Genomic DNA, 16457 nt, shown 5'->3' with positions numbered 1-16457 from the left:
TATGAGAAGATTTTGAACAAAACCACTGTGGGAAATCCTTGTTGGAGAAGACAGGTAATTTAGCACGGCAGCTATGGCAGACGGTTCAATTATGGTCCTAATGAGTTCTGCCTTGCATGTTTACACTTTGGTATAAGCTGGGTGACTTGCTCTGGCCAATGGGACATTATCAAATTTGAAAACAAGAAGAGAGTGAGTGGATCAATGCTTGCGTATCCAGCACTTGCTCTCTTGGAATAAAGATGCCATGATATGAGGAGGCCAGTTTGGCCTCTTTGAGGATGAAAGAGTACATGCAGGGAAAGACCCACTGTCCCACCCGAGTTCAGCCCCATCACTTCATCAGCCGAATGCTGCCACACCAACGAACCTAGAGGATGCCATAAGAAAAACCATCCAGGTAAGACTGGTGGAGCTGCCAAACCATCACAGAGAATAAGGAGAAATATTAAACTTTGTTGATTAAACATGTGCTGTGAATTCAGAAGAGAGCTGTGGTGTTACGGCCTAGGCCAGTATCAGAAGATCTCAGAAAAGAACAATTTTAGAGGTCATCTTATCCAACCCTCTTGCAGACAAGTGGAAACCAGGAAAGGAGAGGAAAAGATCTCCCAAGGTCCTGCTCTCTTTCCGTGGGGAACTGGGCCAGAACCAAAGTCTGCCAACAACCAGCATATATAACCGCTGGGAGGCATGGGCCGGGAAGAACTTGGAGGGAGGAGGAGAAGCTGGCTATGTGGGAAGAAATCTGGGGAGAAATCACAGGTTTACTACACTTGTCCCGTCTATCACATCTAACCTAGAACTGAATCAGTACTTCACAACTAAGAGCATGGAGATGGACATGGACCCATCTGAGCTCTAAACTGAGCTCAGAGCTTAAAAACATGGAGTCAGATGAGTAAGATTCCTTTCCTGAATAGTGGATCATCTCTAAAGGCTGAAGCACTTTTATTCCAACACAAATATCTCCTGTTGCTGTTGTAGTCATTCCCGCGTTTTGTGTTCTGAGATGAGAAGACAGCTACTCTGACCACCACTCAGGCTTGAGTTCTTAGTTTCCCTCTGTCAAGCCAACACAGAAACCCTGTCTTCCAATTCATTATAGTTGAATTTGTAGCTTATAATCTGAATCTCCCAGTTATTCCCACAACTGCTAAAGCAGGAGAGTTCCAAGCTGGGTACAATACCAACACAAGTTAGGACCCTGCATTTAGTGTAAAACTCCGACTACGGCCATGGCGACTTCTACTATCCCTGCAACACGAGCTCCAGCCAGGCTCTTCCAGCCACCCTGATTCCTCTCAGGTATCAAAACATTTGAACTGCTTCCTCCCTTCGAGTCTTTTCTCCGTTCTGTCCTTGAAGTCTCCAGCAGATTTCTCTGAAAACCTTATCTAAGAAAATCTCCCTTGTTTTGCATCATAGTGGTCTGTTTACTTCTTCTCCAGAATGTCTTTCAAGTATCAAGATCCATTTCGGTGTACCTGTTCATTGTTGCCTTGTCACCCACGTGGGCTGGGGAAAGGCAACTGGCCTCCTTTCACTACCAGATACTTGAAACCAGGCCTGGCACACAACAGGAACTCTTTTGTTTGACAAATGCCTTTATGAAAGTACTAACTACCAAGAAGTATGGTTTGAACCGGCCTCCTTAGCATTCTAATGACCACAATGCTTTTAAATCCTGAGTACCAGAATGCTAGGTGCAGAGTTGTCATAATTCTGCTGGCAGGAGAGCAGGTCAAATGAAGGCAATCATTTTTAAATCCCTACTAGCAATGCAGCACTGAAACACAGTAATCAGAGCCACACAGCGGGAAAACATAAAATATTACAGGAATTCAAGAAAGGCAGAGCTCACTTTAATTTGGGGTAGCAGGCACCACTGGACGTAACCAGATTCATGCAAGACTCCAAACGATGTCCACAGTAAAAAAACGAGCTATGTGTGCTTTGTATATGTGGTTGTGGCTAATTAAGACCATTTATTTAAAAAAGACCAAGTGATCCGTCTGGCAGAAAAGCACATTTCGGAGTGTGGGTTTCAGGCTACCGACATCAGAATCATGAGTGTCTATGCAAACTCCAGGTCCCTGGGCCCTACCTCTTGCTAGATCTGAAGTGGGACGAAGAATCTTACTTAGAGCAAGCACCCTAGGTATGGTGGTTTTAAAATATGTCCACAAATTCTTTGACAATCCTCTGCAAAAGGTAGAAGTTCATATCCCTCTCTTCTGAGTGTGGGGCGCACTTAGTGAGTGACTCACCGAAAATGACTAGATACTGGGGCCCCCTCCATGCTCTCAGAGATCACTTGCTTGTGTGTTGTGGGGGCATTAAACACCTCGATGGACAGACGCCAGATGGCAAGGTACTGAGGCCTCTTCATGCCCACAGCTGGTGAGGAACTATAGCCCCTCAACAGAGCCAGGTTAGAGGGCCCTTCTGGAAGCAGACCCACCAGCCTAATCAAGTCTTCAGATACCTGCAGCTATGGCTCTTACCCAAAATTTCTTGACAGCACCTGTGCCATCACTCCCAAACACACGACTCACAGAACTTCAGGGTAACAAATGGTTTTGTTTCAGTTGTTCAGTTTTGGGGTAATCTGTTAGAGAGCAGTTGGAAACTAAAACACTGCAGACAACCCATGAGTTACACCAAGGCACATGCTGTGAAATCCCAGAGGAAAGGTAAACGGTACCAGACAGAGGGCTGGGTCGCACGAGCTTAACTCTGGAGGCAGGAAGAATACCCACAGATTCCCTAGTAGGATAGTGTCAGGATATTACCAAATAACTTTACATATTTGCTGCTATCAGAACTGTTTCAAGCAGAAATGAGTAAATAAATCTATAGCAAGTTAATCAAGGAGGTGGAGAGGAAGCAAAAAGCCAAGAGCTACGAGGTATCCGCTGTGTCTGAAGCACAAGGCTAGATGCTTCCACCTATGATATAACCCAATGTTCACAACTCTGTCCAGCGACTCTGATCAGGTCCAGTAGACATGAAGGAGAACTGAGTAAGTTGAGAAACATGTCCAAGGACTCCCAGTTAGTAGGTGCTGGAGCCAGGATTCCAAGGTCCACGCTCATCTCATGATGCCATGTAGCTGCCTTTGAAATTTAAAAGTAAAATCACTGATAAGATTATAAACTGCTGGTTCAGAAAATTCCAGAGCAACAGATGGGCACTGGCACAATTTTTAGAAGTTGACAATCTGCATGTAAGTGATAAAAATGTCAGAGATTCTGGGGAAGATGGAGGAAAAAAAACACTCAAAAACCCCACAAAAACATGCCAGAGATTTCATGTAATTGTATCAACTGTGAACCATAGCTGAAGACAGTTAAATTTGGACAGAAATAACTTACTGAAGAGAAAGCATGAAATTTTAGGAAGTCCCTATTGGGATTATACAACGTGTATTTTTTTTAAGTTTTGTTATTATAAAAGGACACTTAACGAGACCCTATCTTAATTCAACTTACTTCTCTGCATTCTTTTTCAATCTTATGCAGATGCTAGTTATAAAAAACAAAACGAAAGAACACAACTAGTTGAAGTGCAAAAATTCTCAATTCGCTGACCAATTTGCAACCTCCCAACATCTTCAAGTCCTCTAGGAACCGGTATCCAGGAGGAGAACAAACATGTTCGAAGGCAGAGATCGGGGATCCTGGTGATCAGAACACCAAGGACCCCAAATGTACAGTACCATAGACTGAAGAGATGTCCCAACAACCAGCACCTGGAATTCCCAGGAGTTATCTTTGGAAAAAGACGATTCAACAAGCAAAGGAAAAGTAAAGTGAGCACGTAAAAAAGAACGCGGAGGTGGGGAAGGGAGATCACATAAGACTGTGATCTAGATCATGACGGTGAAAGTATTCAGACTCCCCTCTCCAGATACATAATAGATACAAGAAGGAACAGGCTGTGACGGTGAAAGCCTGTGCTTTCATGGCAGCAGAGTGACAGGCTGAATGACAACTTATGTCAGAAATAATGAAGCAAACATAATGACCACCCTCTTCTTGCATAGAAAATAGTCATGCTATAAATCTAAGATTTGTGGGTAATTACCAGCACTCTTGGATAAAGAAAAGGAGACACAGTAAGGAAACAATCAGAGAGTAAAGAAGAGGGAGGCTGAGTGGGCGCGGATACTCCTAGGTGGGTCCACGTGCCACTGTGAGACAGAGAAGACATGACAGGCTGCAGCAAGGCAGACGGAGCTGCTTCTGGACGTGCAGTGTGAGGGCGCTTGAGGCCAGTCAGAGTACATGGTATTTGGGTCTGAAGCTCAGGAGAAAAATCTGGGCTAGAGATACGTTCCGTAGAATTACCAGCATAGAAATAGCATCCTTGGGAAAGAAAGAACATTGCCTAACTGTGCAGGATGAAAAGACAGGAACTCCAAAAAGCAAACAGTTCAGAGAAGAAACAACTCGAGTCCACAATGGAGACTCAGAAAAGGAGGCAGCCAGAGACACAGAATGAAATCCAGACACTGGAGCCTAATGCCTAGAACAGACCTACATGTGCGGCCCATGTTCTATTCAAAAACAGCATCCCAGGTCTTGGCCCGTCTCAAGGGTGCTTCAGGAAGGAAAAATAGAAGGATGATGGACCTGCTTTTCCTCTTCACCTTGCAGAAACCTCTGTCCCTTTGTCCTACTACACTGCTACCGCAGCTCTGCTGAACAGAAGAAAAAATCAAAGACTCTCTTAGATGACACCAAGGGAGAGAGGCTGGCAAAAGCTCACAGAGTTAATGCAGAAGAAACTGCGAAGAAAACACATTGTGTAAAAAAGGAAAATTATGTCTTTCCTTTTCTATACACAGAATATCTCTGGAAGGACAAACAGAAACCAGTGGCACTGGTTGTCCCAGGGGCAGGATCAGGGAGGTGGGTAGTCAAAGGCTGAATGAAGACTTTTCCTTCAATACTCTTTCTGTCCTTTGAACTTGAAGACACATAACTGTATTATCTACTTCCCTTCCCTCAATTAATCTGATTTTTAAGAAGGGTTGAGAATGAACAAAGAAAAGGTTTTTGTTTTTGTTTCTTAGGCTAAAAGGGAAATTCTTGAAAAAGACAAGGTAGCTAGGAAAGCTGTATTTTGATCATTCTTTATCTCTTTTCACCATGTGGGTGGAGGATGCCAGTGGGTGAAAGGCAAGAAAGTCTTCTAGGGAGTATCTCTGAAGTAAAGTAAATATGAGAGCCACCGTTGTAACGCAAAATTTAAGGCAGATACAGATTGGAGTCACTCTCAGAATCACTCCAACATTAAATATTTTAAAATTAGGAACAGAATAGGAAAGTTAGCGAATGATAGGGAAATAAGATAATTATTAACAGCATAACCAAAGACCATTTGTCTAACACTAGCCAAAAGCAGTAACTACTCCCACTCAGGAAGAGAGATCTATAGATGTGGAGATATGACAGTTCTGTTTATTATGATGTATTTAACTAGAATTTTACTGATGTCATATAGGTCACGGACACATTTTTGCTAATATCACAGTGAACATCCTTGTACAGTAGTCCCCTGCCCCCCAACCTTCTCTGCACTTTCAGTTCCCTGCGATCGGCTTCAATCCAGCAGATGATACTCCTTCTGGTAGATGGTCAGAAGGTCAGTAGAGCCTAATGCTACGTCATAGAGCCCACCTCATTTCAACCCATCACAAAGTCATTTTATTATCCTGCATCATCACAAAAAGGTTAAGTACAGTACAATAAAATGTTTTGAGGGCGCTTGGGTGGCTCAGTGGGTTAATAAGCCTCTGCCTTCAGCTCAGGTCATGAGCTTAGGGTCCTGGGATCAAGCCCCACATCGGGCTCCCTGCTCAGTTGGGAGCCTGCTTCCCCCCTCTCTCTCTGCCTGCCTCTCTGCCTACTTGTAACCTCTCCCTCTGTCAAATAAATAAATGAAATCTTTAAATAAAATGTTTTGAGACCGCATTCACATAACTTTACTACAGTATATAGCTATAATTATTATATTTTTTTTAAAGACTATTTATTTGACAGACAGAGATCACAAGTAGGCAGAGAGGCAGGCAGAGAGGGAGGAAGCAGGCTCCCGGCTGAGCAGAGAGCCCGATGCAGGGCTCGATCCCAGGACCCTGGGATCATGACCTGAGCTGAAGGCAGAGGCTTTAACCCACTGAGCCACCCAGGCGCCCCGGCTATACTTATTCTATTTGGGGGGCTATACATAGCCAAAGGGGCAGAGGCTGAAGGAGAGAGAATCTCAAGCTGACTCCAGGCCCGGTGCAGAGCCCCATGCAGGGCTTGATCCACAACATTGAGATCATGACCTGAGCTGAAACCAAGAGTTAGACACTTAACTGACTGAGACACCCAGGTGCTCCTATAATTGTCTTATCTTATTATTAGTTTTATTTTATTTTATTTTATTATTTTTTATTTTTTTTTAAAGATTTTATCTATTTATTTGACAGACAGAGATCACAAGTAGGCAGAGAGGCAGAGAGAGAGAGAGGAGGAAGCAGGCTCCCCGCTGAGCAGAGAGCCCGATGCGGGGCTCGATCCCAGGACCCTGGGATCATGACCTGAGCCGAAGGCAGAGGCTTTAACCCACTGAGCCACCCAGGCGCCCCCCCCCCCTTTTTTTAAAAAGAGAGAGATTTATTTATTTGAGAGAGTGTGTGTGTACGCAGGGGAAGGGCAGAGGGAGAGAATGTCCAAGCAGACTCTCGCTGAGTGGGGAGACTGATGTGAGACTTGATCTCACAAGCCATGAGATCAGGACCTGAGCCAAATCCAAGAGTTGGAAGCTTAACTGACTGAGACACCCAGGCGCCCCATATTTTATTATTAGTTATTATTACTACTCTTTTACTGTGCCTAAGTTATAAATTAAACTTTATCATAGGTGTGTATGTACAGGAAAAACATAGTATATATATATGGGTCAGTACTATTCACAGGTACAGGTATCTACAGGGAGTCTGGGAACATGACACCCTCAGAAAAAGGGGGACTATGTATATACAGGGATATACTACTTGTACACTCAAGCAAATATTCTGGCAGGGTAGGTTCTTAGAGATAGGATGGGGGCCAAAAGGCATACTGGCTTTCTTTTTTCTTTTTTTTAAGATTTTATTATTTTTAAAATTTTTATTTATCTTTAAAGATTTTATTTATTTATTTGACAGCAGACAGACAAACAGGCTGAGAAAGGAGGAAGAAGGCTCCCCACTGAGCAGAGAGGCCGAAGCAGGACTTGATCCCAGGACCCCAGGATCATGACCTGAGCCGAAGGCAGAGGCTTTAACCCACTGAGCCACCCAGGCACCCCTAAGATTTTATTTTTTAAAGTTCTACACCCAACATGGGGGTTTGACTCACAACCCAAAGATCAAGAGTCACATGCTCTACTGACTGAGACAGCCAGGAGCCATGCATGCCCTCAACACTTTGCTAGTGCTGTATTACTTGATTAAAACATATTATGCTACTGGGGTGCCTGGCTGGCTCAGTGGGTTAAGCCTCTGCCTTTGGCTCAAGTAATGATCTCAGGGTCCTGGGATCCATCCCTGCCTGCCTCTCTGCCTACTTGTGATCTGTCAAATAAATAAATAAAATCTTAAAAAACAAACAAACAAACAAACATATTATACTATTGGCAACAGTGAGATTTCCTGTTTCCCTACAGTCTAGCCAACATTATGCATTATTCGTCTCTTGCAGATCTGACTGGTGAAAAAACGGTATCTTTAGGATGTTGAATATTTTTACTTGAATACTGACCATCTGTCCTATTAATTACTTAAGTATATCTTTTGATTATTTTCTATTAGATTATATATTTTCACCGATTTGCACAACCTTTTATAGAGTAAGAAAATGAGACTGGTGTATGCCAAGGCAGATATTGTTGGTTACTTATCCAACCTCGCCCCTGCCCTCCTCTTCTGTTTGTCCCTCTTTGTGAAGTGCGCACAGATAATCCTTCCAACTTTTTAAAGTATTTCATCTACTGTTTACCTACTTATTTCCAAGGATTTTTTGAAAAATTTTTTTAATTAAAAAAAAAGATTTGTTTATTTGATAGAGAGTGAGATCACAAGTAGGCAGAGTGGCAGGCAGAGAGAGAGGAGGAAGCAGGCTCCCTGCTGAGCAGAGATCCTGATGTGGGGCTCGATCCCAGGACCCTGAGATCGTGACCTGAGCCGAAGGCAGAGGCTTTAACCCACTGAGCCACCCAGGCGCCCCTGTAAGTCTCCTTTCAAATACTTTCAAACAGTTCAGTAATTTTTTTCCCTCGTAGATATTCATATTCTGAAAGCCTTTGTCCTGTTCTCAAGACACACTCTGTCGGACTTCCCCCTCTGAACCCTACGCTTTCTCTTATTTGGAATTCTCTCTTGTGGTAGTGAAGGACACACCACCAATATGCCCTGAGGAAGGGTAAGGACACGGTTAACTGTGAAACCCTGCGTGCCCCAGAATATGTGATTCTATCTTTAAATGTGACTGACACTTTGGCTGGGTAAAGAATTCTAGATGAGATTCTTTTCTCTCAGAAAAATTAACCCCCCACCTTTAATAAGATATAACTGACATGTAACACTGTGTAAGTTTAAGGTGTACAATGTAATCGTTTGAAACACATATGTATTTTGTGAAATCTTTACATGAGGTTGGTTAACACATCTTTCACCTCCATAATTACCATTTTGTTGTTGTTATGGTGGTGGTGAGAACATTTAAGATCCATTCTCATAGCAGCTTGAGCGTATGCAAACCAGCATTAACCACAGTCACCACGCTGTACATGAGATCCCTGACACCTATCCATCTTGTAACTGGGAAGTTTGTTCCCTTTGGATCCATATGTCCCCACTTCCTCCACCCCCAATCCCTAGCAACCACCATCTATTCTGCTTCTAGGAGTTCAGTTTTTAAGATTTACATTTAAGTGAGATCATACAGTATTTGTCTTTTTCCATCTGATTTGTTTAGTGCACCCTCAAAATATGTTGCCCCAAATGGCAGGATTCCCTTTTTTATGGAATATTATGTAGAATAATATATATTCCTGCATGTGTGTAAGTAATCTCACATCTTTTTTTTTTTTTTTTTAAGATTTTATTTATTTATCAGAGAGAGAGAGAGAGAGAGCAAGCACAGGCAGACAGAATGGCAGGCAGAGGCAGAGGGAGAAGCAGGCTCCCTGCGAAGCAAGGAGCCCGATGTGGGACTCGATCCCAGGACGCTGGGATCATGACCTGAGCCGAAGGCAGCTGCTTAACCAACTGAGCCACCCAGGCGTCCCAGTAATCTCACATCTTTATCCATCATTTGTAGACACTTAATGTGTACCAATGTCTTAGCTATTGCGAATAATCCTGGAGCGAACAATGGAGATCAGTTATCTCTTTGAGATGTTGATTTCACCTCCTATGGATATATGCTCAAAAATGAAACTGCTAGATAACCACGGAGGCTCTACTGTTAATTGGTAAAGGACCCTCCACACTATCTTCCATAAGCAGCTACAAAGTTTACATTTCCACCATCGGCACAAGGGCTGCCATTTCTCGTTCTTGCCAGCATCGATCACTTTTTGATAATAGCCATTGTAATAAGCTTAAGGTGATAAATATTTCATTGTGGTTTTTATTTGCCTTTTACTGATGATGAGCGATACTGAACACCTTTTTATTTTTAAGATTTTATTTATTTATTTGATAGAGATCACAAGTAGATGGAGAGGCAGGCAGAGAGAGAGAGAGAGAGAGAGAGATGGAAGCAGGCTCCCTGCTGAGCAGAGAGCCCGATGCGGGACTCGATCCCAGGACCCTGAGATCATGACCTGAGCCGAAAGCAGCGGCTTAACCCACTGAACCACCCAGGCGCCCACTGAACACCTTTTCATGCACATATTGGTTATACGTAGGTCTTCTTTGGGAAAAAAATCTATTTAAATCTTCACCCATTTTAATTATATTTTTGTTTTTGCTACTGAATTATAGGAGTTCCTTATCTATTTTGGATATTAATCCCTTACCAGATAAACAGTTTCTAAATATTTTTCTCCCATTTTGTGGGCTGCCTTTTCACTTTGTTGACTGTATCTTTTGCTGTGCATTAAGTTTTCTGAAATTCCACTAGTTGGTTTTTGCTTTTGTTGTCATACCCCAAAAATCATTGCCAAGTTCAAGGGGGAAAAGAGCTTTCCCCCTACGTTTTCTTCTAGGAGCTTTATGGTTTAGGTTGTCTGTTTAAGACCTTAATCCACTTCAGGTTAATTTTTGTGGGTCGTGTAGGATAGGGGTCCTGTGAATATCCAGTTGGTTCAGAATTTTAAAGACCTGGATCCATATTCTTTTAGCTTAAAGCAATGCAGACGAGTGTAATGCCATTTTGTTACAATTCTGTTTGTGACTTTATTTTTCCTCTTCATTCTCGTTAACCTGGATATATTTAAATTTTAACATACCAGAGATTTTGATCTGTGGTACATTAGCATTCAAAACAGATACACTGTGAGTCTTCTGGCATGTTTGCACTGGGCGCCAAGCCTTTTCCATCTGAAAATTTAGGTTCCACAGTTCTGGGAAATGACCTTTTGTTATTCCTTGATAATTTCCCCTCCCATCCTCAGTTCTTTTTACCATTCTGCTTTATCACAAACTACACCATCTAGACAGATACTTCAGTTTTATATCTTATCCTCCTTAATTCTCAAGTCTTTGAATTTGTATAGTATTTTCTGAGAGATCTTCTTGACTTTATTTTCCAACCCTTTTACTGACTTTCTTCCTACCTTCTTCTTTCTTCTTAAAAGTACCTTCCCTCAATGGTCCTTTTTCAGTGCATCATATTCTTCTTTCATGAATATAATTGTTGTTGTACTACTGTCTGTCTCTTTTTTAAATCTTTGGAAATAAAAATTGTAATTTTCCTTTCCTTTTTTTTTTTTTTAAGTAGTCTAGTTTCCTCTTCTAGTTTTTCTTTTTTATTCTTATTTATTTTAGTCTCTGGTTATTCTCAAATATCCGGAGATTTCTGTTTGTCGTTCTGTATTTCCATATTTAAGAGAGGCGCCAAAACTCTGGACTGAGTGTTACATACATGAGGGCTGGACTCTAAGATGACTGGGCAGAAATTAGGAGCTTCAACTCAACACCAACTGTATCTGTATTCTCTCTCTCTCTCTCTCTCTTTTTTTTTTTTAAGATTTTATTTATTTGTCAGAGGGAGAGAGAGCGAGCACAGGCAGACAGAGAGGCAGGCAGAGGCAGAGGGAGAAGCAGGCTCCCTGCCGAGCAAGAAGCCCGACGTGGGACTCGATCCCAGGATGCCGGGATCATGACCTGAGCCGAAGGCAGCTGCCCGACCAACTGAGCCACCCAGGCGTCCCTCTGTATTCTCTTTTAAGTCAGTTTTCCCAGAGAAGAAATCTCCTATTCTCTTTTCAGGCAATACAAAAGGGGCTAACAAAGTTCTGGGAGGTGAGCAAAGAAAGTGAGTGGAGAAAGTGTCTCACCACTCAGTGGGTCCTTGTTTGCAGTATGAGATCCTCAAGTCTAGATGCTCTTTGATTTAGCCTCTTTGGAAAACAAACTGCTCCATTTCTAACTGGGAGGTGGCTTGGAGGCCCTTGTATCATTTTTCAGCTGTTCTACTTGTAACCCCACCCATAAAAGGAGCTCAGAGAACTTATTTCAAAGCTTTCTGAATCCTGTGGCATGACTCAGCATGATTCTTCTTGCTACCAGCCTACCTACCTTCGCCCTTAACTCCTGCTCTTAGAGGCTTGGTTTCCGCTCCCTCTGGTTTGCTGTATCTATTAAACATTACACACACACACTCACACACTCCATCTGACAAAACTAAGTTTAATTCTTTGTCCTCTAGTTCTCTCCTATTCTGACACTTCCACTCATTCATTCATTCATTTTGAGAGAGAGAGCGAGCGAGCGCACGTGAGAGATGGGGAGGGGCAGAGAGAGAGAGAATCTTAGGCAGGCTCCACACCCATCCGAAGCCCAATGCGGGGCTTGATCTCACAACCCTGAGTCATAACCCAAGCCGAAACTGAGAGCTGGACGCTCAACCAGCTGAGCCACCCAGGTGTACCTGACACTTCCTTTTTAATTCCTTTACCACTATTTAGTGAGTGGACGGAGGGAGCAAAGATAAATGTGCTCATGTTCAATTCTAAGTCCTAGAGCTAATATTTTTAATTCCTGGTTTTGAATGTATATGAGACTGAACTGTAGTTTTCTTCCCTGTTTCCAACACATTTTGATAGCAGTGTTTCTGAATTTGAGAAATGAATCAGGAGCGTCCCCTTCTTTCTCAAGTTCTGAAACAGCTGGACAGAAGTGGTACTACCTATTCAGTGAAGGTATGAAAGGAGTCAAACATGAAATTCTGGGTTTGGCAATTTGAGGCGGGCATCTGGCCTTTCACCGATTTCTCAATTTCTTTTATAGTTAATGGTGCATATAGATTCTTCCCTAGAGTTAATTTTGGTAACTATGTTTTCCCTTTAAGAAATGTTCACCCAGGGACGCCTGGGTGGCTCAGTGGGTTGGAGCCTCTGACTTCGACTCAGGTCATGATCTCAGGGTCCTGGGATCGAGTCCCACATCAGCTCTCTGCTCGGCAGGGAACCTGCTTCCTTCCCCCTCTCTGCCTGCCTCTCTGCCTACTTGTGCTCTCTGTCTGTCAAATAAATAAATAAATCTTTAAAAAAAAAAAAAAGAAAAGAAAAAGAAATGTTCACCCAGGGGCACCTGGGTGGCTCAGTGGGTTAAGCTTCTGCCTTCCACCCAGGTCGTGGTCTCAGAGTCTGGGGATCAAGCTCCACATCGGACTCTCTGCTTGGTGGGAGCATGCTTCCCTCTCTCTCTGCCTGCTTGTGATTTCTTTCTCTCTCTCTGTCAAATAAACAACAACAACAACAGAAATGTTTACCCATTTCTTAGGTTGGTCCTAATTTATTTGCACAAAAGGTACCCTGTGAATTATCACCCTTGTGATAATTTTACTTCTTTTCTATCTGGTCTTCTCTATGCTCCTCATTCCATACTTCATATTTTCTTTCCCTTTATTTTTTTTATTGCCTCCTTCTCATCCCCCCTCAAAAATAACAACAAAATCCAAAGCTTTAGATTTTTTTCTGTTTTTCAAATTCACGAATTCCTGCCTTCATTAGTTTCTTACGTTATTATTATTTATTTATAACAGATTTATAACACATTTATTCTGTTCCCTTTCTAACATAGTTTAATATTTAACATTTTCATTTTCATACTTTTTTGTTTAATAGTGTGTTTGAAGCTACAAATATTCTTAAACACCAAAAGCAGTATTCTATAGGTTCTGATATGTAGTTTGTTAGTGCTAATTTCTAGATATATTGCACTTTTGGTATATATTTTAATATTTGATCTATGAATTCTATGTGTTTTAAGTTCTACATGTTTGTACTTTTTGTTTCTATTTTTACTGCTCTTCATTCAGAAAATGTAGCCAGAAGGGGGGCCTGGCTGGCTCAGGGTGGAGTGAAGATCTGTGATCTCCTATTGTGGCTCAAGTCCCATGCTGGGTTGGAGACTACTCAAAATAAAAAGTTTTTTGAGAAAAAGAAAGAAGAAAAAGAAGTAGGAGGAGAAGGAGGAGGAAGAGGAGGGGAAGAAGAGGAAGAGAAGAGGAGGAAGAAGGGGAAAAAAAATTGTAGCCTAGAAAGATTAACAGAACCACTGCTTATGTATATGTACTGCTTAACCCTAAAGAAATCATTTACCTTGTAGCCATCATAAATTTCAATAGTTACTACATTAAATCCTGGCACAAAGTTATAACATATCCTTAGAAAGGGGTGTGTAAAAAAAACCACACCAAGTTGTAATATAGGCTTAGTATATTAAGATCTGTATCTTTTTTCCTACTTAATGTGTCATGCATGGCCTGAGAGAGGTCAAGTCTTTTGTCATGTGCGTTAATTTAGCTCAGATTTGACATGACATGTACTTTGGGGTTCCATTTATTATGTGCCATTCTTCTATTAAAAATAAAATGTAGGGGGGCACCTGGGTGGCTCAGTGAGTTAAGCCTCTGCCTTCAGTTCAGGTCATGATCTCAGGGTCCTGGGATAGAGCCCCATATAGGGATCTCTGCTCAGCAGGGAGCCTGCTTCCTCCTCTCTCTCTGCCTGCCTCTCTGCCTACTGTGATCTCTGTCTGTCAAATAAATAAATAAAATCTTTAAAAATAAATAAAATAAAATAAAATGTAGGGGGGCGCCTGGGTGGCTCAGTCATTAAGTGTCTGCTGTCAGCTCGGGTCGTGATCCCAGTGTCCTGGCATGGAGCCCTGCATCAGGCTCCTTACTCAGCGGGAAGCCTGCTTCTCCCTCTCCCACATCCCCTGCTTGTGTTCCCTCTCTCGCTGTCTCTGTCAAATAAATAAATAAAGTCCTTAAAAAAAAAAAAAAAAGTAGGGGCACCTGGGTGGTTCAGCAGTCCACTCTTGATTTTGCCTTAGGTCATGATCTCAGGGTCAGATCATGAGACAGAGATTTTAAAAACTTTAAGACAACAGAGACAAGTATCTTTATGGCCCTAGGCAAGGAAGAATTTCTTAAAAAAAAAAAATATATATATATTTTTTATTTATTTTTATTTATTTGACAGACAGAAATCACAAGTAGGCAGAGAGGCAGGCAGAGAGAGGAGGGGAAACAGGCTTCCTGCCGAACAGAGAGCCTGATGGGCTTGATCCCAGGACCCTGGGATCATGACCTGAGCTGAAGGCAGAGGCTTTAACCCACTGAGCCACCCAAGCGCCCCAGAAGAATTTCTTAAAACTGAACAAAAGACTCAAAGAGGCACTTCACAGAAGAAACAAAAAACAATAAAAATATGAAAAGATGTAATACTTCCCACTAATCAGGGAAATATAAATAAAAATCATAAGGAAATGTTATTTTTATATCCATCAGATTGGCAAGGATTAAAAAAAATCAGACAAATTCAGGGGTGCCTGGGTGGTTCAGTGGGTTAAGCCTCTGCCTTCAGCTCAGGTCACGGTCTCAGGGTCCTGGTGATCGATCAAGCCCTGCATCGGACTCTCTGCTCCGCAGGGAACCTGCTTCCCCCTTTTCTCTGCCTGCCTATCTGCCTACTTGTAATCTCTCTCTGTCAAATAAATAAATAAAATCTTAAAAAAAAAAAAAAAAAGGAATTAGTGTATTAAAAAGAAAAGGAAAAAAAAAAAGAAACTCTTACACAAATGTACCAGGACAACTCACAGCAACAATGTTTGTAATACAAATAGCTCTAAGCAATCTGAAGGTCTCTGAATCAGAGAATGCGTATGTAAATCATGGTATATTCATGTAATAGAACACCATATAATCATGAAAATGAGCAGAGTAGAGAATGTGAATTAGCTAAATATGTCAACATGGAACACAATTTGGGTAAGAAAAAGCAAATAGGATAAGAATACATATGATTACGTTTACCTAGTATTTAAAACCTTTACAGTATTTTTTTAAAAGATAAAAAAAATAAAACCTTTACACTATTTTATTTTATTTTTAATTTTTATTTATTTATTTGACAGACAGAGATCACAAGTAGGCAGCTGAGGCAGGCAGAGACAGAGAGAGGAGGAAGCAGGCTCCCTGCTGAGCAGAGAGCCTGATGTGAGGCTCGATCCCAGGACCCTGGGATCATGACCTGAGCCGAAGGCAGAGGCTTTAACCCACTGAGCCACCCAGGCACCCCAACCTTTACACTATTTTAATGAGAGAATGCATATATGGTGAAATTATAAAGACAATCAAGAAAACAACAAGGATACCCTCATCAGTGGTTACCTGGTAGGTGGGAAAGGAAGAAGGGGAATCAAGTTGGAGAGGGCCGCAGTGTGAGCGATTTATAAGGTACTGATGATCCATTTCTTGAAGTGAATGGGTGTTTATTTCCCATTATATTTACACTATAAACATCCAGCTTTTTTGGTATGTAAAGCAGTTAATAAAAATTAAAACTAATTTAAAATAATTGCTTAGATTTAACTAATAAAATTAAGCAATTTTTAAAAATTCAAAATAGGGGCGCCTGGGTGGCTCAGTGGGTTAAGCCGCTGCCTTCGGCTCAGGTCATGATCTCAGGGTCCTGAGATCGAGTCCCGCATCGGGCTTTCTGCTCAGCAGGGAGCTTGCTTCCTCCTCTCTCTCTCTCTGCCTGCCTCTCTGCCTACTTGTGATCTCTCTGTCAAATAAATAAATAAAATCTTTAAAATAAAATAAAATAAAAATTCAAAATAAAAGCAGCAGCAACATGGATTTTTATATTAAATATTTCCAAGACAAAGAGATTCTTCCACTCCCCAAAATCCCAGGTTCTAGTGGTCAAATTCCTGGAATCAGGGTAATATGAGA

The 16457-nt window shown here is 41.8% G+C and overlaps 1 protein-coding gene across 7 annotated transcripts in view; it reads right to left on the bottom strand.

Moving 5' to 3' along the window:
- Positions 1-16457, bottom strand: part of MARK3 (microtubule affinity regulating kinase 3) — a 119696-nt gene that overhangs the window by 40766 nt on the left and 62473 nt on the right. The window lies entirely within an intron of this gene.

This window comes from Mustela lutreola, chromosome 7 (assembly GCF_030435805.1).
Source record: "Mustela lutreola isolate mMusLut2 chromosome 7, mMusLut2.pri, whole genome shotgun sequence".
Lineage (NCBI taxonomy): Eukaryota > Metazoa > Chordata > Mammalia > Carnivora > Mustelidae > Mustela > Mustela lutreola.
The sequence above is the reverse complement of the archived record's forward strand: the minus strand, read 5'-3'. Positions and strand labels throughout refer to the sequence as shown.